Source organism: Chrysemys picta, chromosome 2 (assembly GCF_011386835.1).
Source record: "Chrysemys picta bellii isolate R12L10 chromosome 2, ASM1138683v2, whole genome shotgun sequence".
NCBI lineage: Eukaryota > Metazoa > Chordata > Testudines > Emydidae > Chrysemys > Chrysemys picta.
In genome coordinates, this window is record NC_088792.1 from 225495936 (window position 1) to 225523818 (window position 27883).

Sequence of the window (27883 nt, forward strand, 5' to 3'; positions counted from 1 at the left end):
GGCTTGTCAACAGTCTGCCCTGTTCCAACACCAGACTCTGTCTTACCACCTTTTCTGCTTCCCTGCTGCTGAGACACAGATGTGTTAAAGGCTTTTATAATACTATTTATATAATATGCCTAATAGTAATTAAATCTGTCCCTGGCATGAATCTCATTGCTGTTTTTACAAGCTTTTCATTAAAGTTGTATGATTGTTGCTTTGGACTGCAGTGTTGTAAAATGTGGATAAGATTTATCAAACGAAAACCAGACACATGTCATGTCATAGAAAAGCAATGTCAGCTAATTACTACTGTTCTGAGCTCTATATAGTGGTGAACAGTATAAATGGAGAAAAATCACAGGTGGTATTTTAATTTATACATTATTAAACTTATGTTTAAAAAGTATAAATTTAAGAGTTGTGAATTAATGTGTACATTAATACAGGAACTCTTCAATTTCAGTACTGATCTGATACTTTGAGAACAAAAGTTCAAGGTCAGCGAGAGGGATTCTGCGTCCATTGGCGCCATCATGCCTTTTATAACTTGACAGATCACTAATATTAAATGTTTATAATAGAAGCTGTAAGTGGCTTATGTCCTCCAAAGTGAAGTGTGAAATATTCAGATTCCATTTGATGATTTATACTGTTCTCAGCATTAATGGTTGGTTTGGCTGCTTGCCCCTCACATGTTTGCCAGCTTCCAGTTTCTTTGAGAAATACAATCAGTTACTCAGATTTAGTTGCTATTGGCCACTGAACTTCACAAGTATTAAACTGGAATTTTTGGTGGTGGTTCAGCTAGTATTGCAACCAAACTGAGATTTGAAACCCGGGGAAAACAGCTAGTCTTGGTTTCTTATATGCATTTGTGTCTTCTCTGAACTAAGGTGCTTCAACTAACCATTTTTTAAACCAGGGTTTATTTTAGCATATATAGATGAACGTTCTCCGTATGGAGTTGGTTCTCTTCTTCTTAGAATAACTGAGTATGGAATAAGTGAATTATTATTGAATACCTCTGATAAAGTAGATCTCCCAGGTATGAATTGATTTGTTTTTTACATCTAATCACTGTATTGGGGTTGGAGGTGGAAATTACCAGTTACCTGCTGACGTCACTAGAGGACTACACTTACAAGCTAGAGGTGGGGCCTCCAGTGAAGTCTAGAGACAAAGACCTGGGAGGAATCCCAGCACCTGCCCTTTCTCAGAAGCTAAGAGTTGCAGGAACTGAAAATCTCACTAAAGGCTCATTCAAGAACCCTGTTCAGGAGTAAATTTCTTCATATTCACCTATGACTTCACCTAGATGGCTGATCAACACGAAGCCTCTCCTCTGTGTTGCTGGTAGCCTTCTTTCTCTACCCCGCCCCTATCACCATCTTACTGAAGGTGGAAAGGAAGATGTGACATGCCACAGGGCACTATCAGTTAGAGCTGGGAAAACAATGGATTTTTTTTTTAATTTACTGACAATTCCAAAAACAAAACAAACAAAAATAAACTTTGAATCGAACCAAAAACATTTTTCAAAAATTTTATGAGAGTGGAAAATGAAAAAAACCTTGAATTGAAACAAAACCTCTTTGTCACTTATAGTGACAATTCATAGTAATTCATGAATATAATAGCCACTGTGCCAGAGAGAGAAAGAGAATGACCCTTAGCCCAGTAGCTAGGGTACTTCCCTGTGGTGTGCAATACCTGTGTTCAAATCTCTCCCCCACATCAGGCAGAAGAAGGAATTGCACCCAGGTCTCTTTTACATCCTAGGTGAGGGCCCTGATCACTAGGCTACAGCTAAAGGAGCTGCGGCGTCTTTGGCCGTTTTGTGGTATAGCCTTCCTTTCAGTTACTTTTGTCAAAGTGCCTGAAAATCAAAATGATCATTTTCAGGTTGAAATGGTTTGCTTCAGCATTACCAAAACAGTTTGACTTTCTTGGTTCAGTCAAAACTGTTAGGTGAACTTGACATGAATTTATGAATAACTTCTGTTGACCTGAAATGCATTTTTTTTGCCAAATAAATTTCTTTGAAAAATTATGCCCAGCTCTACTGACAATATTGGTACATTACTAGATTGTTGTTATAACTTTTACAGAGGGGATACTTTATACAGCACATTTAACTCCTTGATATTCAATCTCATGATCATTTACATTTAAAAAGACATATTTTCCAGTATATAATCTTACTTTTTATTTGCTCTTTGTAATTCTTATCCCTCCGCATCAAAGTAAAGGTTCTTGACTTGTGCACAATCCTGGCCACTTTGCTCTGAGATGTGGATATCCTTATTATTTAATGTAGCGGACAACTCTGTCCTCTTTAGCATTTGACATTTTTATCATACATACCCAGTGTCAGCTTGTTAGTGTAAAGTTTAAAGTTAAAATAAATAAAAACTGCTAATGCATAAACACAGTCTGGCAAGAACACACACAAACTACGAAATCTAATGTAGACTCAAGTGCCAGATTTTGGTACTGGTGCTCATGTAACATAGCACCATACTGCATGAGCAATCCTTCTGAAATACTGTTATTCATTGTGAACGAAGGTATTAGAATCTGGACCCAAGTGAACATGCGTCAAACTGAAGGATTTTGTATGTGTGAAGCATCTGCCCCAGCAAGTAAATAAACTGCAAACCTGTACATTGGAAAGTAGTTGGACTACTCTGTCTCTCAAACTGGAGGAGAACCTGCCTTTTCAGACACTGGTAATAAACTTGACCTTCTCTTTCTGACTTCCAGTCTCTGTCCTTGCAGTTGCAACTTTCTGTATCTCCCATAAATTCTTCATCACTTAAAGCTTGAGATCAAATGTAAGAAACTCCCTTCGAAAAAGTATACTTTTTGTCACAGTAAATGGAAAAATAAGCATTTTGAATATCATCTGAACTTTTAATTGTAGAATCAATATTACAATACTATGTTTGAGATGGAGGACTATATTCACTATAGCTAACACTGCTGTCCCCAGAAATCTTTTAAATTGAATTATGTTTATCAAAGTAAGAAAATGATAGTATATGTTCAAACACTCGGTATTTTACTAATTGTTTTCTCCCTTACATGCCCATAGGCAAGGATAATAAAACTTTTACATTATATTTGGATATCTTCCGTCTACTGTTTCTTTTTCCTTGGTAAATAAAATGTTTAGTGTGTGTTCCTGTGTAGTTTGTGAATGGCTTCTAGATCTCCTCCTTTACTACATAAATGGTTATATGTTAAATATGATTGTTTTACATACAATATAAGCAGAGCTATTAGGCATTGCAACAGATTATCAAATTACCAAAGTGGTAATGGTTAAGTAGAAGTTAAATAAGACAGAGATAAATGATAATGGATTGGAGTGTCCTGTGTGATGCAGATGTCTGACTAGATAATCTGTGAAATTAGTCTTGCCAGCAATAATTCAGACTGCTTTCCTTCATCACACAACACTGAGTTCCTGCTGGCCCATTGGTTTTATTGTTTGATAGAGCTATCACAGAAGCTGATACAAACAAATTCAGCCGGATGCCAGGCCCCTCCTGTAGCAATGTGTAAATTCAGTGGAATTAAAAAAATCAAAAAGCAAAAACCAATTGTTGGTAACATATAGCATAGTACAGCAAGTGAAGCAACTCTTTTCCCTTCTGCACATTGTTTTCTTCATTTTCTTTCATCTAAGAAGTTCTTTGTAAGTAAACAGTCACCTGCCTTTCTAAGATGTACATATACACATACATAGAAATAGATACAGAACAAGGAGTAATGGTCTCAAGTTGCAGTGGGGGAGGTTTAGGTTGGATATTAGGAAAAACTTTTTCACTAGGAGGGTGGTGAAGCACTGGAATGGGTTACCTAGGGAGGTGGTGGAATCTCCTTCCTTAGAGGTTTTTAAGGTCAGGCTTGACAAAGCCATGGCTGGGATGATTTAGTTGGGGATTGGTCCTGCTTTGAGTAGGGGGTTGGACTAGATGATCTCCTGACGTCCCTTCCAACCCTGATATTCTATGATACAGTTCACATCTATATGTAGTTGGATATGTAGAAAATGATTGCTACTGAAAAACTAGATTCATGCCAGCAGCAGTTAGTTTTGCAGTGGAAGTGTATTAAAAGAAAAATATTCTGCACTTTTTTTTGTTAAAATGTAACCTTACAATGGGTCCACTGTGCATTTCTGCTTGAGTACAATATTTTGCCCAATGTGCTTTTGTAAATAATTGTATGATCACTGTAAGTACTGGAGTACTTGTGGCACCTTAGAGACTAACAGATTTATTAGAGCATAAGCTTTCGTGGACTACAGCCCACTTCTTCGGATGCATATAGAATGGAACATATATTGAGGAGATATATATACACACATACAGAGAGCATAAACAGGTGGGAGTAGTCTTACCAACTCTGAGAGGCCAATTAAGTAAGAGAAAAAAACCTTTTGATTATCTTGATTATCTTGATTATCACTTCAAAAGCTTATGCTCTAATAAATCTGTTAGTCTCTAAGGTGCCACAAGTACTCCTGTTCTTTTTGCGGATACAGACTAACACGGCTGCTACTCTGAAAACTGTAAGTACTGTTTTTTTGACACACAGCACAGCAGTGCATGTTGATCATACAGTGACACCCAGACTACAAAATATATACTTCCTAAATACACTGATTGGTTAATCTGTAATGGATACAAATGCAGAGCTAAATTCTTTATAAGTAAAACACAGTTTGGGGAGACCAAAAGAGAGAGAGTACTGAAAATGTGGGTGGGGACCTTATAAGCAATAACAGCCCTGAACCTAGAGTCTGGCATGAAGTTTTTCCATAGGAAAGTCAGTCCTTCTATAGGAAGTTTAAAACAAACAACCCCTATAGACTAAGTTCAGGCATAGCTGCAGATTTCAGTCAGAATACTTGATCTTTTAACTTCTGAGTTATTTACTAAGGTAAGCTATATTTCCTTAGTAAAGAAATGAAGGAAAACAAAATTAATTAGTTCTGTTTATGGCACTTTCATCATGAGTGTGTGTGTATGTGTGTATATATATGTACACATATAATTGAAGAGAAAGTGGAATGCTATTAAAGTTTCATAATCCCCTTAATTTCCCCAAATTTTAATTTCAGATTCAAACTTTACTTAATAGGGCCATGCCTAATTGGGGGGGACGACACATTTTTACAATAAGCATGACAAGTAAGACATATAATAGTAGTAGTGATAATAAATTGTTGTTAGAATTTAGAACGGATTGTTACCACACTAATGCCCTGAGTAGCAGTTTCACTCTATTTTTCCTGTTGCAATACCTATCCATTCAGGATAGTCACCAGTATATCTGTTTTCATCAGACTTCACTTTATATGGTGAATTATAATATTGTAGTAAACCCCTCATTTCACTGCTCATAATTTTCTCAAACACTTATTTTGGGCTAAAAGTTATCATTCCTGGTCTTTATCGAAAGGGTGATTTTTTTTTTTTTTTTTTTTTTTTTTTTTTGCCATTCAGAAGTCATGAAATTCAGAAGTTAAGATTCCCACAACAATAGTAAACTCTGCCACACTAAAGACATATATTAAGCATAAATACAACACAGGCAGGTAAAATGCAACATACTGTATTGCTGAGTTAGCATTCATTGTGGGGAACCTAACTTTTGCATTTCCTGACTTTTGTGTGTTTAATTTCTGAATCTTGTCATCGGTTTAATGTAGGGTGTGTGTTTATAAAATAAATTGCCTAACCACAGATTGGAACAGAAATTACTGGAATGAGGCAAAATAGCCCCTTAAATTATAAACCCCACCTTCAATGTCTTAAGAATGTCACACCCTTTAAATTCACTGTGCCTTCTTAATTCAAAACTGTGTTTTGGTTTTGCTGATTTGAGACTATAATGCTTTATGGATTTAGAAGAGCAGTGACTCACCTCTCCTGTCTGTAAAAATTTGGAGTATACATTCAGTAGACTGATTCTCTTTGGCATAATGTCCACTGGCAAATAGTACCTTATTTTCAGTTATTTGAAAGTCTGCGACCTCCTACACCTTATCTGCTTTGTTAAATAACTTCTCTCTCTCCAAGGATAGCAAGGTATCCTGGTTTTCTTCAGTTGCAGAAGGCATTCAAATCTATTTTAGCATAGAGGGTTTGTCAAATTTAACTGAATGTAGCTAGAGCCCTCAAGCTATCTAGTTACAGTTAAACAGTAGACTAATATTTCTTTTCTTTCCTTTCCTTCCATTTTCCTCCAGTGATAGTCAGCACAGCTAGTATCCTATCCTGCTGCTATTAAGTGTCCAGATCAGCATATCTCTTTAATAACCACAATCCCTCAGCATACACCCAGTGATGTTTGAAAGTTTAGCGAGTTGCTTTTGGAATTGTTAGGATAAGGAATTATTTCAGTCATTCATAAATCCTTCAGAATTAGCCTGGGCATGTCTTTTTTTGTGACCTTAGAGCTGCATTATCTTCAAAAACACCAGCACTTTGATTTCATGCCATACCAGAGAGTGAAAAGAGGGCGGAAAATGTCAAACGAGGAAAACACCACATTTATATTTGAAATGAATGTCCTGAGACTTTTCAATGACAAGCGGTATAGAGGCTATTGGTATTTTCGAAGAAAGGGGTTATATAGCTAGATGACAGTGGCTATGCAGATCATACACTGGGCTCTTCGGGGTGAAATCTAATATCCTTTCTTTAAATAAGAACTAAATGTCATGTGGTTCCAAGTCATTAAAAGAAAATGTGTCGCTTGGACAGTTACAAATATATATATTTTAAGGTTAATTTAGTTATCATAGTTTAACGTAGGGATCTGTTTCTCCTATACAAGTTGATGACATCATCAACCGCTAATACGGAAAGAGGAGTTGCAGTGTGTACACTGTTGAGACTCAGCAGCACCTGTCAGCTGTAACAGGGGAAATATAAGGCCCAGAGCTCTAATTTCAGTAGGCAAGTACAGAAGGAAGTTATTTGTAAAGCTGGTCCAGAACTTTTGAAATATTAATGGCTTTATTCACAGATATTTTTTTGAAAAATGTGAGCGAAAATTGTTGCCATTTTTTTACCGGTTCTACTGATTCGATGCCTGCTATCTGTGCTAGAAGTATTAACCAGACAGAACCTTTATGACTCTGGCTGAAGAGACAGGTGAAGACCTGTACATGAACTTCTTGCAGCTGCACAGCCAAGGCTGGAACAGGTTCAGTAGCTACATTTACAGGACACAAGCTGCGCCCTTCTGGCCAACCATGGGTGGGCTTGCTGGGTGCTTGAACCAACCAATTTCTGCTGTCCTTCTCCAGTCAACCTGAGGGTCTGGAAAAAAGACATGTTTCCTTGTAGCAGATCGCTACAAAGTGGCTCCAGTTTTAAGATGGATGAGTTTTACGTTTTAGTGCATTATTTTAGTGAGATTTTCATTTAAAATTTGTTAATTTTGGTTAACAAAATTAATATTTGTATTGAATTGTAAAAGTGTGTTTCTGTTAACCTGTTTATTGCTGATGTTTATCTTCTGTTATCGCACCAAACAGCAGAACTACTATACCACAGAACCACTATAGTTATAGTAAAATACCTACATAACTATAATGGAATATAAGCCTAAATAATAACACTTATGTCATGCCTCATATTCATTTCTTATTATTTATAACCACATATAAAAAGGCATCCATCTGCTATTCTTCGCACCTTTGACGTTGTTTGAAATAACACAACAGAAACAAAACCAGCAACTTCTCAGAAAAACTCAAACTAAACTTAATCTCCAATATAACTGAATAAGTGGGACTTTCTCCACCAGTGTCTGATAACATCAACAATCTCCTCTCTCAAGACCCAGTTTCTTTGGCTGAGTTTATTAGCCAGAAGTGGGAGAATCTCAGTACACAATTCATATCAGAGAAACGTCTCTCCTTTTTCTGTTAGCAAATTTTCCAAGATGATTGTTTTTCTCAGATTTATTCATGATACACAGTTACTTCATATATAATTTCCATAGATAGCTTGAAGTTTGTGAGATCTCAGTATTTGAAATTCAAACTATTCTGATTGGGCACACAAGACTGTATTCTAACTGGATGATTGTAAGTCTTAGAGTCAGGTTTCTAGAGTTAATACTGATCATTACAAATTCAGAATTCTCCTTCCGAAAATATTCTGAAACACTTGCTTAAAAGTAATTATTTTGGCACATGTTTTTGCTTATAAATTTGCTCATACATTTGCAGAAAACCAAAAATATTTTAAAAATGTGAATTCATTAATTTTATTATTGCATAGTATAAGCCCAACTCTAATCACAGTAGCTGACGTTAGAAATAAGGATGCAGTGGTGGCTATGGCTGGAGATGGAACATTGGAAAGGAAGCACTGGGGCTCTGAAGCGGCATTGAGCATTCTCTCTCCCAGGTGTTTCGCTGGCTGGTTCTTTCTCATATGCCCAAGGTCTACCTGATCGCCATATACAGGGAATTTTTCCCCAGGTCAGGTTGGCAGTGACCTTAGGGCGTTTTTGCTTTTATGTGCGGTGTGTGGGTTTGCCAGCGTTATCCAGGATTATCTGGTATATCTTAATTAATCATTTCCCTGCCTTTGCTGGGGCCTTGAGCATTGGTGTGCCTTGGTCCTGCCTGTTCTCTGCCCATTACACTTAATAGTCTAGCGCACATGTGTCAAACTCAAGGCCCGCGGGCCACATCCGGCCCGCCATACAATTATATCCGGCCCGCGAAATCGTTTTATATATCTGTTTTTAATGGCCCTGTGATATGACGCCCCAATAACACACACTACAAATCCCATGATGCAGTGCAATTGCCGCCAACGGCAAGCCGCGGTTCAAGTTCGCGGTCTGTTGATGTATACAACGCTAATATCAAATCAAAGCTAGACCCCAACAATGGCCAAGAGAAAAATTGATTCTGAAAACCGAGGCTTTCAAAGCCGGTGGGAGAATGAGTATATGTTTACTGAAATTGCAGGTAAACCAGTGTGTCTCCTTTGCGGGAGTAATATCGCTGTAATGAAGGAGTATAACCTAAGACGGCACTACGAGACGAAACATGAGAACAAATTCAAAAACCTGAGCGCAGGACAGAAGCTACAAAAGGTAGAGGAGTTGAAGAAGAATTTGACATCCCAGCAGACGTTTTTCACCAAAGCAAAATCACAAAGTGAAGCTGCTGTGAAAGCAAGTTTCATTGTGGCCGAAGAGATCGCCAAATCAGGACGGCCGTTTACCGAGGGGGAATTCGTAAAGAATTGTATGATGAAAGTGTGCGACGTCCTTTGTCCAGATAAAACGCGAGCGTTTGCAAATGTAAGCCTCAGCAGAAACACTGTTGCTAATCGGGTTTGTGAGATGGCGACTGATTTGAAAACACAGTTGATTGAAAGAGCAAAAGATTTTGTTGCATACTCCCTTGCCGTGGATGAAACTACTGACGCGACTGACACTGCACAGCTGGCGATATTTATCCGTGGTGTGGATTCCAATTTGTGCGTAACAGAGGAAATACTGGACATTAAATCGATGCACGGGACAACGAAAGGAGAAGACATCTTTGGAAATGTATTTCAAAGTGTAACCGACATGAAACTGCCGTGGGAAAAACTCGTTGGACTTACAACAGATGGCGCACCTGCTATGTGTGGTGAAAAAAATGGACTGGTGGGAAGGATGCGCTCAAAGATGCGGGAGGAGAACTGTGCCGGTGAGTTGACAGTGTATCACTGCATCATACACCAGGAATCGCTGAGTGCTAAAGTCCTAAAAATGGATCATGTGATGAACACTGTAACACAAACCGTCAACTTTATCAGAGCCCACGGTTTAAATCACCGCCAATTCCAGTCTTTTCTGCGGGAAATAGATAGCGAGTTTGGCGATATGCCATATCATACGGAGGTCCGGTGGCTAAGTCGGGGAAAAGTTCTCAAAAGACACTTTGAGCTGCGAGAGGAAATCTGCCAGTTCATGGACAGTAAGGGGAAAGACTGCACAGTTCTGCGGGATGAAAAGTGGAAATGTGAGTTGGCGTTCCTGGCTGACATAACGTCGCATCTTAGCGCTTTAAACCTTCAACTCCAGGGACGGGAGCACATAATAACCGATATGCATGATGCAGTGAAGGCATTTCAAGTGAAGCTGCGCTTATGGGAGACACAAATGCACCAATGCAACTTGTCTCACTTTCCCTGTTGCCAAGTAATACGGAACCAAGAAAGTGCCACAGTTTTCCCAAATGCCACCTTTGCTGAAAAACTCAGCGCGCTGCGCACTGAGTTCGCACGGCGCTTCAGTGACTTTGAGGCACAGAAAAGTAACTTTGAGCTGCTTCGCAACCCATTTGCAGTCGATGTGGAAACCGCACCTGTAGAAATGCAGATGGAGCTGATAGAACTGCAATGTAACGGGACACTGAAGGCAAAGTACGACACTGCGGGGCCAGCACAGTTCACTCGCTTCATTCCTGAAGCGATGCCGCAGCTCCGCCAACATGCGGCTCGAATCCTGTCCATGTTTGGCAGCACATATCTGTGCGAGCAGCTGTTCTCTGTGATGAAAATTAACAAAACGTCACACAGGAGTCGCCTCACTGATGAACACCTGCAATCGATCCTGAGAATCTTCACAACACAGAACCTAACCCCAAACATAAACGAACTTGTTGCAAAGAAAAGACTCCAAGTATCAGGCTCTGACTAAATAGGACAAGAAAATGTAATGTTATGATTTGTTATGATTATACTTTTGCTTTAAATTCAATTTTTTATTTATATTTTCAGATTTTTTAATATTCCAGCATGTACAGATTTTGAATGTATTGTATTGACAGGATAATTTTTTATGAAGAGCAAAATATTTTAAGTTGAAATGTATTTATTTTGGAATGATATCCTGTATTTTGGTTCATATTAATGGTTAAAAAACATAAATATTTAGTCTGTTAAATAAATGGTTATACTGTTCGGCCCGCGAGTTTTGAGTTTTGGCCCCCTGTGCAATTGAGTTTGACACCCCTGGTCTAGCGTCTTTGGGCTGTAATGCTTTGGTCTAATTTTGGTTGTTGGGTTTAGTGTGCAGATATTGAGTGGTGTTGGTGGCCTGTGATGTGCAAGAGATCAGAATAGATCAGGGTTGGGAAAAACAACGGCCCGTGGGCCACATCCGGCCCTCGAACTCTCACTGGGGAGCGAGGTCTGAGGCTTGCCCTGCTCCCACTCTCCAGCCAGGGAGCGGGGTTGGAGGCCGCTCCGCACTCGAGTGCCAAGGCTCCCGGAAGCAGCAGCATGTCCCCCCTCTGGCTCATACATTTAGGGGCAGCCATGGGGCTCCGCATGCAGCCCCTGCCCCAAGCGCAACCCCCGCAGCTCCAATTGACCAGGAACTGCGGCTAATGGGAACTGCAGGGGTGGTGCCTGCAGATAGGACAGTGCACAGAACCGCCTGGACGCACTTCTGCATAGGAGCCGGAGGGGGGATATGTCGCTGCTTCCAGGAGCTGCTTGAGGTAAGCGCTGCCCAGAGCCTGCACCCCTGAATCTCTCCTGTGCCCCAACCCCCTGCCCCAGCCCTGATCCTTCTCCTGCACCCCAACCCTGTGCCCCAGCATGGAGCCCTCTCCTGCATCCTGAATTCCTAATTTCTAGCCCCACCCCAGAGCTCGCACCTCCAGCCAGAGCTCTCACCCTCTGCCCCAGCCCTGATCCGCCTCCTTCCCTCCGAACCCCTTGGTCCCAGCCTCAAGCACCCTCCTACACCCCAAATCACTCAGCGCCACCCCAGAGCCCGCACCTCCAGCTGGAGCCCTCCCCCCCACACCCTAACCCTCTCCCTCTCCCACACCCAGAACTCCTCGTTTCTGGCCCCAGCCCAGAGCCCGTACCCCCAGCCAGAGCCCTGACCCCCCCCCTGCATCCCAACCTCAATTTCGTGAGAATTCATGGCCCACCATACAATTTCCATACCGAGATGTGGCCCTCAGGCCAAAAAGTTTGCCCACGCCTGGACTAGGTGATCTGGTGGTCCCTTCTGGCCTTAAACTCTATGATTTAGGAATCTAATGTTAAGCAAGAGAGCTTGAAAATTAGGGTCCCTAAATTTTACTGTTACTTATTAAGATGAATAGGGCAGTTAACGGGGGGTGCTGAGTACAGTGCTTGTGAGGGGCCCAGCACCTTCAGTTCCCACTGAAATTAACAGGAATGAAAGTTGCTGAGCACTTGGCAGGATTTTGGCTTTAGAGCTAATATTTCAGGCTATAGCTATTTGTCTGAAAACTGGGAAAGACAGTGCCACACTGATTCACATGCGTAAGGCTATCATTATACCCAGAAGAGCTAGAAACATTCTGCATCCTTATTTTAAATGAAAGCAGAAAATATTGGCTATACCAACAGTCTACGAAATATCTTACAACTTCTGTGGTGTGTGTTTCTAGTGGCCCTTGAGTCCGCCAACTGTAATTCTGGTTTTTGTAATCATGGCACGTGTCCATCACTCACCGACTCATTGCTTAGGCAATTGAAAGATTTTAACCAGATTCAGTCACTGTTGAGTTGCTCTGAGTTTGCCCTGTGACCTAGAGGTGAAAGGTTCTGTACCCATTAACAATCTTCTGAACCAACCAATTTCAGTCTCCCAATTTATATTCATAGCAGTGATTCATTTCTTACGTGCTGCATCACATGACATCACTAGGAAAGTAACTCATTGCCTTGTACAAAGAACACCCTGGTTCAAAGGTAGGAGGGAGGATGAACAGAGATATACATTCAGAAATACTAATTGCTCCCTTGAATGGGAATGCTGACTGCTAGAGAAAATTTAGACCAGCTTTTCATAAGAGCTTTTGACACACACAACTTCATACTGAATAGATGAAAGCGAGAGAGTGCACACAAGAAGCATCTTTTAAATTAAGTACTTCACTTTTATGCCAAGTGAGCTAATGGAAAATGTTATGGGTAGACAGAGTCAAACAAAGTTACTAACTTTTATACGCATTGTGTGTGTATGCAGTGTAATACATAGCATGTGTATTGTTTGTTTGGTCCCTTTGTGCATATGCTTTATCATAGTATTCAATTACCTGACCACATACAACTTCTCAAATACTACACACACAAAAATACATTAGAAGTACACTATTAATATTACAACTCAAGCACTTAAAAGTTAGGGAGTGCCATAATGAGGAGCCCAGAGGGGGAGCAACCTTCAATCAATCTCAGGGCTTGACTTCACTACCGGGGTAAGTCGACCTAAGTTACGCTACTCCAGCTAGGTGAATAATGTAGCGGGAGTCGACGTAGCTTAGATCGACTTACCGCGGTGTCTTCATTGTGCTGCATCGACGGGAGATGCTCTCCTGTCCACTTACCTTAATCTTCTCAGGGAGCTGGAGTACCGGGATCAACTGGAGAGCACTCTGCCGTCGATTTAGCGAGTCTTCACTAGACCCACTAAATCGGGTGGGCAAACTACGGCCCACGGGCTGGATCCAGCCCCTCAGGGCTTTGGATCCAGCCCACGGAATTGCCCCCCGTGGTGCCGTGGGCCCCACACCGGTCTCAGATGCAGCCGGCACTACGTACCCGCGGCCCCCGGGTGGGAGGGCAGAGGATTCCGTGCGTTGCCCTTGTCTCCATGCACCGCCCCCTACAGCTCCCATTGGCCAGGAGCAGGGAACCGCGGCCAATGGGCGCTTTGGGGGAAGTACCTGGAGGCGCGGCAAGGGCAGCGCACATGGAGCCCTCTGCCCCCCATCCCCCAGGGGCCGCAGGGCTTCCTGGAGCGGCCTGGGGCTGGGGACAGGGCAGGCATGCAGGGAGCCTGCCCTGGCCCCGGTGTGCGCCGCTGCCACCCTGGAGCCGCTTTAGGTAAGTGGCGCTGGGCCGGAGCCCAAACCCCTCCTGCATCCCGCCCCCCAACCTCCTGCCCTGAGCCCCCTGACACACCCCCACCCCTCCTGCACCCCAACCTCCTTCCCTGAGCCCCCTCATACACTCCGCACCCCTCCTCTGCCCCAATCTCTTGACTTGAGCCCTTTCCTGCACACTGCACCCCCTCCCACACACTGCACTCCCTCCTGCACCCAGCCCCCTGGTCTGCATACAATTTCTCCACCCAGATGTGGCCCTTTGGCCCAAAAAGTTTGCCCACCCCTGCGCTAAATCAACCCCTGCTGCATTGATTGCAGTAGCATCAATCTCCCCATAGTGAAGACCAGCCCTCAGTTCTTCCCAAACCCCCATCCCATCCCCCACACCAGCTCCTTGTCCCCACTCTCTTTGCCCAGCCCGTCCCAATTCTGCCCCCACACCTTGCCTACTCATTAGATCTATCTCACCACCTCCTTCCCTTCACCCAGTCCCAGGGGTTCCCAGTCCCCTTGCCCAGCCAGTCCAAGTTTCTCTCTCCTCCCCTCCCCTGCCAGTAGTCCCAGTCTCCTCCCCTGTTCCCCTCTTCTACCCAGGTTGGGGGAGCTTGGGGGGCATAAGTTTCTTGAAAGGTTTCCAGAATTTTTAACATGAGCAAAACAACTTATATTTCCCTAGTCTTGATCTCCGCAATGGCTGAACCATTTTGGCTGAAATTTTCTAGAAAAGTTCAGACTGAGGCATACATCTGGCATGGAAATTTTAGCCCAAATAGATGAAGTTTGGAAAAGGCATAAGTAACTGAAAACAGGGTCTTATAGTGGGAAGTGTTGGGTATCCTTAACGATAGATGGTGCTACCAGCTTTGCCTGTAATAAGGAATTTTAAAAAACTTGTGATGATGATCTGCTCACAGTTGAAGAAAGGTGATAAACATAACCTCAGAATAGTGTCTCTTCTTCTTAGTATCAAATTCTGAATGAGGTCCATAGGATTAAAGCTTCCACAATAGTAACAATTAGAAGAAATGTACAAGATTGTAATTTCATTGACATCAATGGGAATTCAGTGCCAAACTGCTCTTTTTGCCTTTTGTATGTTACACACTATGAGTACGTTGTGTCTGGTGGTAATGAAGGTCAAACTAGAATGTAAAGTAGAACTGCCTCTCTCGAGGTTAATCCATGTAACACCACCTTCAAACAAGTAATTTTTATGTATGTCTTGCTTTATAAAGGTAGCTGTTAATTCCACATTAGCCAGGATGGTTAGTAATCAATCTGCCTCTGTCTCCTCCATCAGTTCTGATAGTAGTTTAATGGATAGTCCCACATTTCCTCTCCAAACAGAATTCTTGTTATTTCATAATAATCCAGGGGTAGCATTTGGGGCAATATTAGATGGAAAGGCAGTTGTGTTCCTCATGAGACTACAGGCCTTAAGGAACTGTGATTCCTGGGGTGAAATTCTGGCCCCTCCGAAGTCAATGGCATAACTCCCATTGACTTCATTGGGGCTAAGATTTCACACCACTGCCTTCTCCGGTTCCCAAAGCATCTGTTAATGTAATTTCCAAATGGGGCCAATGTTTTATTAGGCATACTAATAACTTGAAAGTGTATTTTGTTTGCTAAGGATTAGGACCCTCGACTTTGACTAGCAGGACTAGTATACTGCAACTGATTTGATGGTTTGCCTAAACCATTGACCACCTTCTCTCCCCTCATTTTCCACCCACCATCCTCCAAAAGAGTATCTGTATATCTTTTGTTGTCTAACATCTGTTCTCTTTTTGTTTCAACTAATGGTTTTGATATTAAATATATCTATTTTCAATTCATATCTAAAAATGTGAGACCTATATCCATCAAGCTAAATATCCTTCACTTTTGCTGTGTTTCTAGGCATTGCAAGGAATCTTCTGGAATTCCTGGTGAAGAGAGCTGCCTAAAATAGTGATATGAAAAGTCCCTCATTCCATTTTGAAACTTGAGCCTAAGGCAAGTAACTCTATGTAGTTCAGAGTGGCATAGCTGAGGCTTGGAAATCTTATATCCAGGTAAGAAATATATTTTTCAGACTGTATTTTAATTTTGAGCTAGCAAAAATTCCTTTTAAAGCTGAAAGACACCACCTCAGTTTCATGTTCACAAATCTACATCCACTAGGGAGCAGCCTGCTTGAGATCTCTGTCATGTGTTCTGTTTTTAAAAATGCACTGAACTTTAATTGTAGCATTCATAACTAGTTTCTCATGTAGCCGGAAAAATATAGAAACATTATAGTATGTCACTAACAAAAGGGAAAGAGTGAAGTTTCCATATAGAGAATATCTGTTTACCAGTACAATAATTATTTCTTAGTACCAAATTCATTTTGGCTAATTACTTGTAAAGGCTAAAGGGTGGAAAATAAATAAGAAGTATGAACAGCAATCCTAGAAGTTGTACTTGTTTGGGCTCTTCTGTACTACAGCTACAAACCTCTCAGGGGACTCGACTAAAACACAGTTTTATTGTGTAGCATAGACCGGACTTTCACCATATTTCTGTTCTATGTTTAATGAGAACTTTGTGGTGGATGGATGGAACATACTTACCTGTAGAAGTTGGCTGAAAAGCTCTAGGAACAGCTGATGTGGAAGACGAAGAAATCTGTGCAGAACATCCAAATTAAAGGGCCGCAAACTTCAAATTTTTAAAATGACTATTGCATGATAAAATAACTTTTCTGATGACATGCCTTTTAAATAGGAAATCATCAATTGTTTTAAAAATTCCTTTTAGAAAAATTGCAAAGATATATTTCTGCTCAGCTGTAGTTTTATTAATATTTATTGTTTATATTACAAGTAGTGCCCAGAAGATCCCGACCAGGGCTCATTGTGCAGGGACTAGATAAACACATTCAAAGACATAGGGTGAAATCCTGGCTCCAAGGAAGTCAGTGGTAAAATTCCCATTGACTTCAGTACAGCTGGGAATTCACCCAAGATCCCTGCCCTGAAGACCCTGAAAGGGTCTTTTAGACATACCTGAGAGCAACACCTCAAACATACTCCTGCCCTCCTTGCCTCATCCTACTTCTTTCCATTTCTTGCTGCCTGTTGCCCATTCAGATTCAGTTTCAGCCTTGCTGCTGGTTACTGGTAAGCATCGGTTTGGCAGGGTTCAGGGAAGAATGTACACCATGAACAAAACACAAAACTGATTCTTATACACAGTACTGTCAAATACAGAAAGTGAACAAACTGAAAAAATATTTTCCCCTCTAGTATTTCAGTTACAGTTACCTTAGGGGAGTACTGGTACCTATGGTAAGGACAAAATTTTGAGATGGAAATGTAATGTTTGAGTGGTGGCATCCCTTTTAAATAGTATTTTAAAAGTCTAATTTTACACTATAAGAATAATGAGCAAGTAAAGGCTTCATAAAATATGGTATCGAATAATTCCATAGTGGCTAGTGGATATACTTACAGGAGGTTTTTATGATTCATGTACAAAGTTTAAGGTACCATAAGCTATCAATAATTCAGGGAGTGTGTGGGATTGAAACGTGGTCTTGAACACTATTACTATTTCCAGCAAATCAATTTGTTCCCTTTTTTGGTGGGAAAAGGGGGTGGTATTACTAACCAGAAACACATGGCATGAAACGGTTGCCAAATGTTCCAGTGAAAATCAAGGGCATACTTCATAATTATGAAGATTGTGTTTGTCCTAGTTTATTTTCCCTTCACTGATGCAACTGTAACTGTTGCTGTAAATTGTATGAATAATTGATCAAGGCAACTTCACGTGTTGCCTCAAGTGATATTATGCTTATTGCTTTTCAAAACCATACTTCATTCTTTGTACCACAGCTTTACTCATGTGCTTGTGATTTTTCTGATGTTTCTTTCCCCCCCAAAGGGAGTGCTGGCTTTTGCTTCAATTTCCTCCATTATTTAACGGAAAAGTTCAAAAAATCAACAACATATTAAAAAAAATAGAAAAGCATCCATGGTCCTGGGAACGGTGCAGTATACACATCTGTTTTCACATAAGCATGAATTGCAGGCTTTACAAATATTAAACATGTAGCTCTTGCCACATACTAGCTAAAGTGTTCCGTAACTTGAGACAGTATTTAAAATGAAAACAAAACTATATAGTTTCTTTACCATACTAATGGAAAACATTTAATTTACCTTCTAAAGCCAACCAAAAGAATGACACAATTCTGTTGAAACAGATTTATGATGCCTTTTCTCCCATAGAAATCTCAATACAGCCTGAAGGTGCTGTCATGGGATCTGGCTGGTTGGCTGAGCTCCAGCTGTGTTCAAAAGTAAACTTCTGTACCGCAAACCAAAACTGATGACTTTGATTTCTTTAGTCATCACTTTGTTTCTGAGATATTATGGGGTGGACTTTTATTCATTGCTTTTCGCTGCTTTGTGTCTACTAAGTATGTACTGAAATTTCAGCCTCGCAGATTTCAGCCTCTTTATGATTTAAAAAAAACCAAACATTTCTGTGACTTCAGCATTTCATGAATCAGAAGTGTTCAAAATATTTAGCCATCGTGGAGGTACTGATGAAAGCAATCTCTCTATTTCCATCAATTGCACTTTGATGGAGCTTCACCTTAAAATACATTTGTGCAGAGGAAAAATGCCTTTGTTTTTCATCTGAAATACCAATCCTTCATTCAAGAGGAGAGTTAAGGGTCAGTATGTCCTTTCTGTTCTGCAGAGGTGGCTTTAGACATGGGGAATAGGCCTTCCTACCCATTCTTTTTTTCTTTTCTTTTTCCCCCTCCTGCTAAACAAGATCAAATGTGGCAGTGCAATTTTTGCTAAATCCAGTTGGCTCTTACAATAGAGCCATTTATCCTGCAGAAGTAAAGCTAACATAGCAGGTTTTCATATTAAACCAAATTTTATGTCTTTGTTTTGAAGACAGTATCTTCTTCAGTGGATTTTTTTTTTAACGCTCCAGACTGAACATTTGAGTAATGGCTTTGTCTTTATTTAGATTGTGGACTGTTGTAGCAGGTACCTCTCTTTTGTCTCAGCCTCTTCCATAATTGGACACCTTTCCTATTTAAGGAGTGTGGGAAGGGCAGGATGTTCCAGGATGAAAACCACCCTTGTCGTATGTTTGTATAGCACCCATTACAATGGCCCCTGATCCTTCTACATCCCTGGCTAAAGCCTCTATTTCACTTTTGTTCCCTACACATATACATTCCCAGTCCATTGCACCTCCAGCCTTTTATGGACGCACAGCAGTACAAATTGGAGAGAGTCCAGAGGAGAGAAACAAAAACGATAAAAGGTCTAGAAAACCTGACCTGTGAGGAAGAGTTAAAAAAACTGGACATGTTTAGTCTTGAGAGAAGACTTCTGAGTGGGAACCTGATAACTGTCTTCAAATATGTTAAGTGCTGAAATAAAGAGGATGGTCATCCATTGTTCTCCATGTCCACTTAAGGAAGGACAAGAAGTAATGGGCTTAATCTGCAACATGGGTGATTTAGGTTAGCTGGAAACATTTTTTCTAATATCTATCAGGATAGTTAAGCTCTGGAATAGGCTTCCAAGAGAGATTGTGGAATCCCCATCATTGGAAGTTTTTAAGAAGAGGTTAGAAAAACATCTGTCAGGGATGGTCTAGGTATACTTTGTCCTGCCTCAGTACAAGAGGCTGGACTAGATGACCTATCAAGGTCCTTTCCAGCCCTACCTTTCTATGATTCTGTGATATTAACATTCACCAGAGGGAGTCTAGGACCTAGTGTCTCTTGGACCAAGGCTTATCTCTGACAAGCTGCAGTTTACGTTCCAAACTTAGAAATTGCCTTTCTAGCAGAGCTACTAGCTCTACTTTCTAGGCTACTTTTGCTGCAGGTCTCTTCCTTGTCCTAGCCTCTCACTGTGACCCACCAGTCACAGGGGACATGAAAGGGATAAGGAGAGGGGGATATTTATATAAAGCGTTATCTGGGAAGTGGCTTCTACTAGACAGAGAGAACTTTCCTCAGGCTATTAAATGTGACAAATTGGGTCTGGTTGTCTCATATAGGGGGAGGGTTGGGGTGTGCATTGACGGTCTGGGGGAGGCATGGAAGAAGTTTAGGTGAATTCTGGCTGGAGGTTGTAGGTATGCAGACGGGCTGAGAAGTCAGGAAGGGTCTGGACACCTAAAACAGAGAGATGGTCCGAGGGTTGATAAAAGGGACTGAGTGTGATACTAGAGAGCAGAGGTTCCCTGGAGGATAAGAGTGAAGGAGTCTGAGGAAATATAGGGCCTTGGTTCCAGCACAGGCAGCAAAGTGCTATGCTTCAGCACCTCACTGCCTGGGTTATAGGCTGTTCTGACAACAAACCCATTATCTGTCTGTTTCTTTTGACACACACAAAAATAATAATCATGAATATAGTTGTATTCAAACATAGAATAAGTATGCTAATTGTTGTATTACTTTTTTTGTTTGAAAAGTAGCCTGTGTCAGATTTGGTGTGGAACTATATGAACCGAAACTCTCAAGTCTTAAAACTAACCGTTCACTTGTCCAGAGGAAATGGAAGAAAACATTAGACGTGTGGGTTGATATTTCAAAGAGTAATTTTTCAAAAAATGTTTCTAAGTTACTAAACAGATGTACTTCTTGAAAATCCAGTCACTGCCCTAAGAGTAAGTAATGTAAATTTGGTGATCAACTTCTTTTATACATATTATTTATTTGCAGTTTTGGGGAGCCTACTGTAATAGTGAGATGATTATGATTAGCATAATAATGAAGAGTTACAGCACGACTGCCAAGTGAGGCATCACCTAATGGGATTTTAGTCACCACTAAATGGTAACTGCAAATCTAAGTATAATCTTAATTATCTTCTGGGGCATGTCTATGATGCAGATAAATTGTCTTCCTGCTGACAGCATTACGTAGTCAGAATGACCAGTCAGGATTTGTAAAGTTCATAGAATAACTATGGGTCTTGCCCCTGTGCCTACTCCTTTGCTAATTTTTGCAGGCGTTCTGCAAGAATTTTAAATATTTTGCCAAACATTCTATATGCGCAACCTAACAGTATATGAATTGTAAACACAATTTACAACTTTGGATACAAGAATCATTTTTTTAAACCCATTATATTTTGTTCCTTTTTCATAAAGTTTATAGAATGCAACTACTTTTGAGTTCAACTATAATTCAGATTCAGTTTCTTAACACCACCTGACATCTGCTTTAATGATATCTTCTGTCAGATGGGTTTTTAGTCTTAGGTTGACAAGACTTTACAAGTGATAGTTGTGTAGTTACTTTTCCCTCTCTCTCTCCACTGTACATCTGTACTTCACCATGGATTACTAGTGTTTCCTAATGTGGTCCTGACTCTATTCTGATAGTAGTTTTCACTGGATCTCTGAATATACTTGCTTTGCTTACGTTACTTGCACTGCATTTCCATATAATCTGTGAAACTGAAGATTCTTTGTACCAATACTGCAAGCAATTTTCTGTAGAACACAAGACAGCCTGCAGATTCAGGGACTGGTGCTTTGGAATGGGATGCAGAAAGCCTTTCAGAAATAAAGGAATAGAAGTGATGCTCTCAGGCAAGCCAAATTTGGCAAGACATAATTGATGAGAAGAAAGGCATGAATTATTATGTAGAGTATAACATAAAATTAAATGCTCTGGTTAAGGACTGTTCAGCAGTTCCTCAGCTGCAAGTGAACTGAAAATCAGGCTGGCAAAAGTACACTCAACATAAAATGGCTGTCTCTATAAGCTACTATATGTGAGTGTGTCTTGCCTTTATATTGCTTGAAATGTAGTTGTTCTCGTAGATCAAATATGAATAGATTACCTTTTGTTGTTGTTATTGTCCTAGCTGTGCCAAGCATAGCTGTCACTATTACATTATTTCCTAGCTTTGAAACTTGGGTTTTCACTAATCTAACCTTTAAGATTAATTTTTCCTTGGACTACTACTATATCTATTTCCAGATATGCGTATGCAGACTGGTTGTTACTCAAGTTGAGTAAAATAAGAATAATACATTTCATGCTTCGCCTGTAGGTATTAGTGTAGAACTCTCCTGTTTGATTACCGACCTGTACAATTGGATAGGTGTGCATTATTATTTTCACTTTTTTGTGAATAATTGATGAGGGTGGGCAAATTGACAGGCCCCAATCTGGTATTGTTGCCTCATTGTACGAGGCACCATACACACACAAAATAAAAAGAAAATGTCTGTCCTGTGTGCCCAAAGCAAGCTAATGGCATTTGGTGTACTAGCATGGTATGGCAAATCCTAGATTTGCTATAAATAAGGATTTATCTTAAACCAAAAATTCTATTTATTTTTAATTGTGATGTTTTAAGGCTTGGAATTCTAGAAATCTGTGCTCAGCTAATTTCTCACTTCTGTGCTGTGACTTCATCATTTGCAACAGAAGCCTTCTGCATATGATAGGACTTGCCATGTTGGATCAAACCAATGTCCATCTAGCCCAGTATGCTGTCTGAAACAGTGGCTGGTACTGAATGTGTCAGAGCCAGATGAAAGAACCACACAGTAGACCTATGTGAGATAATCTGCCCCTCACAGAAGGTTTCATCCTTCTGTACTTTTAACTTCCCACTTTTAATTTAATTATCTGACCTCTTATTTTGTGTTATGCTATAGATCAGGGGTCAGCAACCTTTCAGAAGTGGTGTGCCGAATCTTCATTTATTCACTCTAATTTAAGGTTTTGTGTGCCAGTAATATATTATAACGTTTTTAGAAGGTCTCTTTCTATAAGTCTATAATATATAACTAAACTATTGTTGTATGTAAAGTAATTAAGGTTTTTAAAATGTTTAAGAAGCTTAATTTAAAATTAAATTGAAATGCTGAGCTGCCAGGACCGGTGGCCAGGACCCAGGCAGTGTGAGTGCCACTGAAAATCAGCTTGCTTGCATGCCATACGTTGCCTACCCCTGCTATAGATAGAACATAAGATCCATGATGTACCTTCTGTACATCATTCATCATTTTTTGTATTTTTTATCATATCCCCTCTATTTGCCTCCTTTCTAAGGTAAATAATCCCATTCATTTCAGTCTTTCTTGATGTGAAAGTTTTTTCCATGCCTTTAATCTTTCTAGTTACCCTTCTCTGAACCCCCTGTAGTTTAAATAGTATTACTATAATTTGTTTTCCCTTCTAAACTAAAATTTACTTGTTTCAAAAAGAAAGCAAAACCTCATAGACCAGCAAAAACAGACGTGCTAAATTTCAAGAGTATGGCTATTTTTTTAATAATAGGAACAGCCTTAATTTTCTTAAAACTTGTAACATTAGCGAGGAAGTTATATTGACATATATAGTTAGATGTTTAATTTTAAATAAATTTGTTTTGAAAACATAGAATAGGCAAGTTGTAAAGACCCAATAACTTCTGCTTTCAAAAGAGTCCTTAGTATTGATATTAAAATTTCTTCCCTTGAGGGACTCTATAGAACAAATAATTACCTATTTATTTTGACTTGGGGATCCAGCGTGCTCCAGAAGTAGGGCATTGAACTGTGAGCGGAGACCACTCCTACCTCTGCCACAGTCTTGCCATGTGCCCTTGGACAGATCAGTTAATCTTTCTCCCACAGTTTCACCATCTGTAAAATGTGGATAATTTCTACACAATTCTATAAAGTACTTTGAGATCTTTAGCTGAAAAGTGCTTTATAAATGCCAAACTTGTGCTATTTATGAGTGGAGTATGACATAACTTACAGTAATTGTTACTTATAATTTTGGTGTTGCTTCCATACTGGATGGATAAAAAAACAATGATGTTTTTATTTAAATTAAATATAGGTTTATTTTTTTAAATTAACTTTGAAATGGATGACCTATGTAAAGACTGAAACGCATTAAAATCTAGTCAAATAATTTAAATTAAATCTATAATTTTAAATTTAAATACAATATATGATTATATATAGCATTTACATAGAGTACATGCTTGCTGCCAATTTTAAAGGAAGTCAGACTAATAAATGGCAGAAGGCACTGGCTAAGCACCTGGAGTCACGGTTTGTTGATGTGCTAAACCAACTTTTTAAAGCAGTAGCCTTTTCTGCAAGTGCAGAGAGACTATTTTTTCTTCATTTCAGTCTATTCAACAGTTCAATTCAATGATTAGTTCAAAGTTAAGAAACCAACTGGGAGCTGAAAAAGCAGGAAAACTTGTTTTCCTTTTCCAATCTGTACATAAAATTAGGTATGATGAAAGGATGAGCTCTACTAGTTCAAAAATCTTGAAGGACATGGTGACCAAAAACAATATCAATTCACTAACTGCAGATAGTACTTCCTTTGTTTAATAATTCAGTTACCTTTCCTTGTAAAACATGTTTTGCAAAACTTGTTTCTTATGTATCTGGCACTTTTAAGCAAAAAAATGCTATTTTGTGCATTTTAATCTAATTTAAATTTCCATCCAAATAGGCTGACACAAATCCTCAATAAAATATTAATCCTCTAGTAAATCAGAAATGCATTAGTCACAATTTTCTAATGTATTAAAAAGTAAAATCTAAAAATCTGAATACATGTAAATTGAGCTATATAATTGCTTAAATAAATGTGCATGACTATAGTGTATCCTCCTGATTAGCAAGAAGATGCACCAAATTAAGTATAAAAGCTATATTTAGTTGCAAATAAACATTTTAATTGTTACCAACTAATGAGACTCAACCTTTGTTTAGAAAGTAACTAAAAATAGGAATACAAAACACGATTAAATTGATTATTTAAATCAAGGTGTCTTGCTTGCTGATTTAAATAATTAAAATTGGTGATTTAAATCACCTTGACTTAAAGTCCTGTTTATGTACTGACAGTAAGAAAACGCAAAAGCAAAATAAAACCACCTAATACAGGGTGAGTTGTTGTAAAATAATTTTGAAAGGAGGAGGATACTGATGGTTGACTTTAATAGATACCAATCAAGAGCAAAAGCGCACAATGAATGGAGTACAATTGCTGAGATAGGACTAGGATTGTAAAAACAGAAGTGGTTAAAATGAAGGGGGGCAGAAAAGACTTGTGAATGAATGTGTGACAGTTCTAGGCCTTGGCTACACTGGCGCTGTACAGCGCTGCAACTTACTGCGCTCAGGGGTGTGAAAACGCACCCCCCCGAGCGCAACGAGTGCAGCGCTGTAAAGCATCAGTGTAATCAGCGCCTGCAGCGCTGCACGCTCGCTCGCAGCGCTGCAAGCTATTCCCCTTGGAGAGGTGGAGTACTTGCAGCGCTGCGAGAGAGCTCTCGCAGCGCTGGTGGCGCAACTACACTTGCGCTTCACAGCGCTGCCACGGCAGCGCTGTGAATCCCCAAGTGTAGCCAAGGCCCTAGTCTGCCTGTGTCTTTTGCAAAAGATTTCCATTTGTGTTTTATCAAGTAAATTAATTTATGAACAAAACTTGGATTTGTTAACTCTTTCTAAGCATTCTAAACAAGGCAGAATTTTGCTAACTTTGGGCTCACATTTTAAATAGTTAGCCAGGTGTGCGATCTTTTTGTTTTCTTAAGTACTGTAGGAAAATTAAGCAAACATCCCATAAACCTAGCCAGTTGTTTTCTACTCTATACTTACATTTGTAAGTATGCCAGAAAACACTCAAAGAAAAGACATACACTTTTTGGGGGGGAGAGGTATGAATGCTTTTATTTCCTGCCTTGGACTGGGAAAGAAGAGCAACAGAGGGGTTTTGTTAAATACAGGCAAAATCTAATTACAGCTTGATTTAAAGCCACATTTACACAATGGCTGAGGGGTGAGTTCACTTCCACAAAAACAAACTCAATTGGCTCCCTACTGTGAATCAGTGAACAGTAGGATGTGTTGCCTGGAGAGCAGCTGCCTCCCTCTACTGGCACTGAATTTCTTTACAGTTCTGTTGCACTTTTACTACTTGAGGCAAAAAAACAAAAAATAAAAAAAATCTCCAACACAAACACAGGCACACACACAGACACACACACACTCGTATGTGTCAGTGTGAACAGTATGAAATCTCCAGAGTGAAAATTTTCTAAGTTGCTATGGGTGAGTTGTGGAAGCCATATTCTTAAGTACATGAATGCTGTATGTTTTTTTATTTTTTTTAAATAAAATGCAGTGTTTATAATTTTAGCAGTGATATCTTAGTATTTCATGCCTATACGTGAATAGAAATGTTGTGCATTCTGTCCTTGAATAGCTATTTTTCCCATTCATTCAAAACAAAATTGATAGAAATATTCAATTCTTACCTTTTACAAAATTATTTTTAATTAAATGTATTGTCCTCCAAAAGATGCAGATTAAGAGCTAAACTTCCTGCTGGTGTAACTTCATTGAAGCCAGTGGACTTAAATGCTTAGTTTTTCCCCTGATGCTTTTACCCTTATTTGTTACTATTTTGATATGCTGCTGCCTTTTCATCTCAGCCTCTCAGGAAAAAGGTCTCCAGCGCAGTAATAGGAGCACAGAAATGTGAACTCCTCTCTTCCAGCACTGTATTCACTGTAGGCATTTTTTACACTGTGAGCTTGTCTACACTTAAAACACTAGATTGTCACAGCTGCACTGCTCTAACACTTCTGTGGAGATAACCTATAGTCATGGGAGGGGTTCTCCTGTCGGCATAGGTAATCCATCTCCCTGAGAGGCGGTAATGATGTCAAAGGAAGAATTCTTCCATCAACGTTGTCTATATGGGGATTTAGGTCAGCTTAACAGTGCTGCTTAGGGGGTGTGGATTTTTCGCACCCCTGACTGACGTAGTTAAGCCAACCTAATTTTCTAGGCTAGACCAGGACTGAGGCTGGGTCTACACTACCCGCCTGAATCGGCGGGTAGAAATCGACCTCTCGGGGATCGATTTATCGCGTCCCAGAATCGACGCTCTTACTCCACCAGCGGAGGTGGGAGTAAGCGCCGTCGACGGGAAGCCGCAGAGGTCGATTTTGCCGCCGTCCTCACAGCGGGGTAAGTCGGCTGCGATACGTCAAATTCAGCTACGTTATTCACGTAGCTGAATTTGCGTATCTTAAATCGACTCCCCCCTGTAGTGTAGATGTAGCCTGAGTGTTTACACTGATGTAGCTTCACTGGTGCAAACTCCTTAGTAAACTGTGACATGGCATGCCAGAGTGGACTGTGACTTTTAGGCTATGTCTACACTGCACACCTTACAATAGCAGGGCTGTAGCCATGCTGTTGTAAGGTGCACAGTGTAGCTGTTCTTTATTGCCAGGAGAGCTCTTTGCCAGTGACAAAATAAAACCACCTCCAACAAGGGGCTGTAGCTTCGTCGCCGGGAGCACAGCTCCTGCTGACAAAGCGCTGTCCACACAGCGCTTTCCATCGTTAAAACTTTTGTCAATCAGGTGTGTTTTTTCACACCCAAGAGTGACAAAGATTTTAACGACAAAAGTGCCAGTGTAGACAAACCTTAGATTTTATGAAAGAAAACAGGAGGAATATGTAGAGGAGGGAGAGAGTGTGGCCATGGGATTTTCTCCTTAGTCATTCAGTGGCCTGAGATCAGGAGTAGGGTGGTGTGGGTAAGCCAGGGTGGGTAAAAGTGGTAGAGGATTCAAGGGAGGAAAAACAGAACTTGACAAATGAATCAATGGAGGAAACAGCAGGGAGAAGGGGATGAGAGCAACACAGAGAGCAGAGGTGTTGATGTCTTGGAGATCACCTCTGCCCTACTCCCAGTCCTTCTGTGAAGTGTGTAGTATTAAAGGAGATGAAATGGTAGAAAGATCAGATGATGTGGCTGAAGAAGTGCCTATTGAGTAGAAGAGTTGATCTACATTTGAAAGTCAAACAAGGAAGTGAAGATGAGATGTCAGGACATCAATGGAAATATTGAAGTCACAAAGGATGAGGGGGTGGGAAACTGATTGGAGGAAAGAGAAGAGCAGAGGGTCAAGC

At 40.2% G+C, this 27883-nt stretch overlaps 1 protein-coding gene across 7 annotated transcripts in view; it reads left to right on the forward strand.

Moving 5' to 3' along the window:
• The window catches only part of FAM110B (family with sequence similarity 110 member B), a 182502-nt gene that overhangs the window by 41933 nt on the left and 112686 nt on the right, over positions 1 to 27883 (forward strand). For 5 of the 7 annotated variants that reach the window (XR_006176048.2, XM_008170778.4, XM_065585597.1 and 2 more), the window contains exon 2: positions 15803 to 15957. The exons of 1 other annotated variant lie outside the window; for it this stretch is intronic. The gene's annotated coding sequence lies outside the window, so the exon portion shown is untranslated. The remainder of the gene's footprint in view (positions 1 to 15802; positions 15958 to 27883) is intronic. One more of the 7 variants, XM_065585598.1, reaches the window with a different exon arrangement.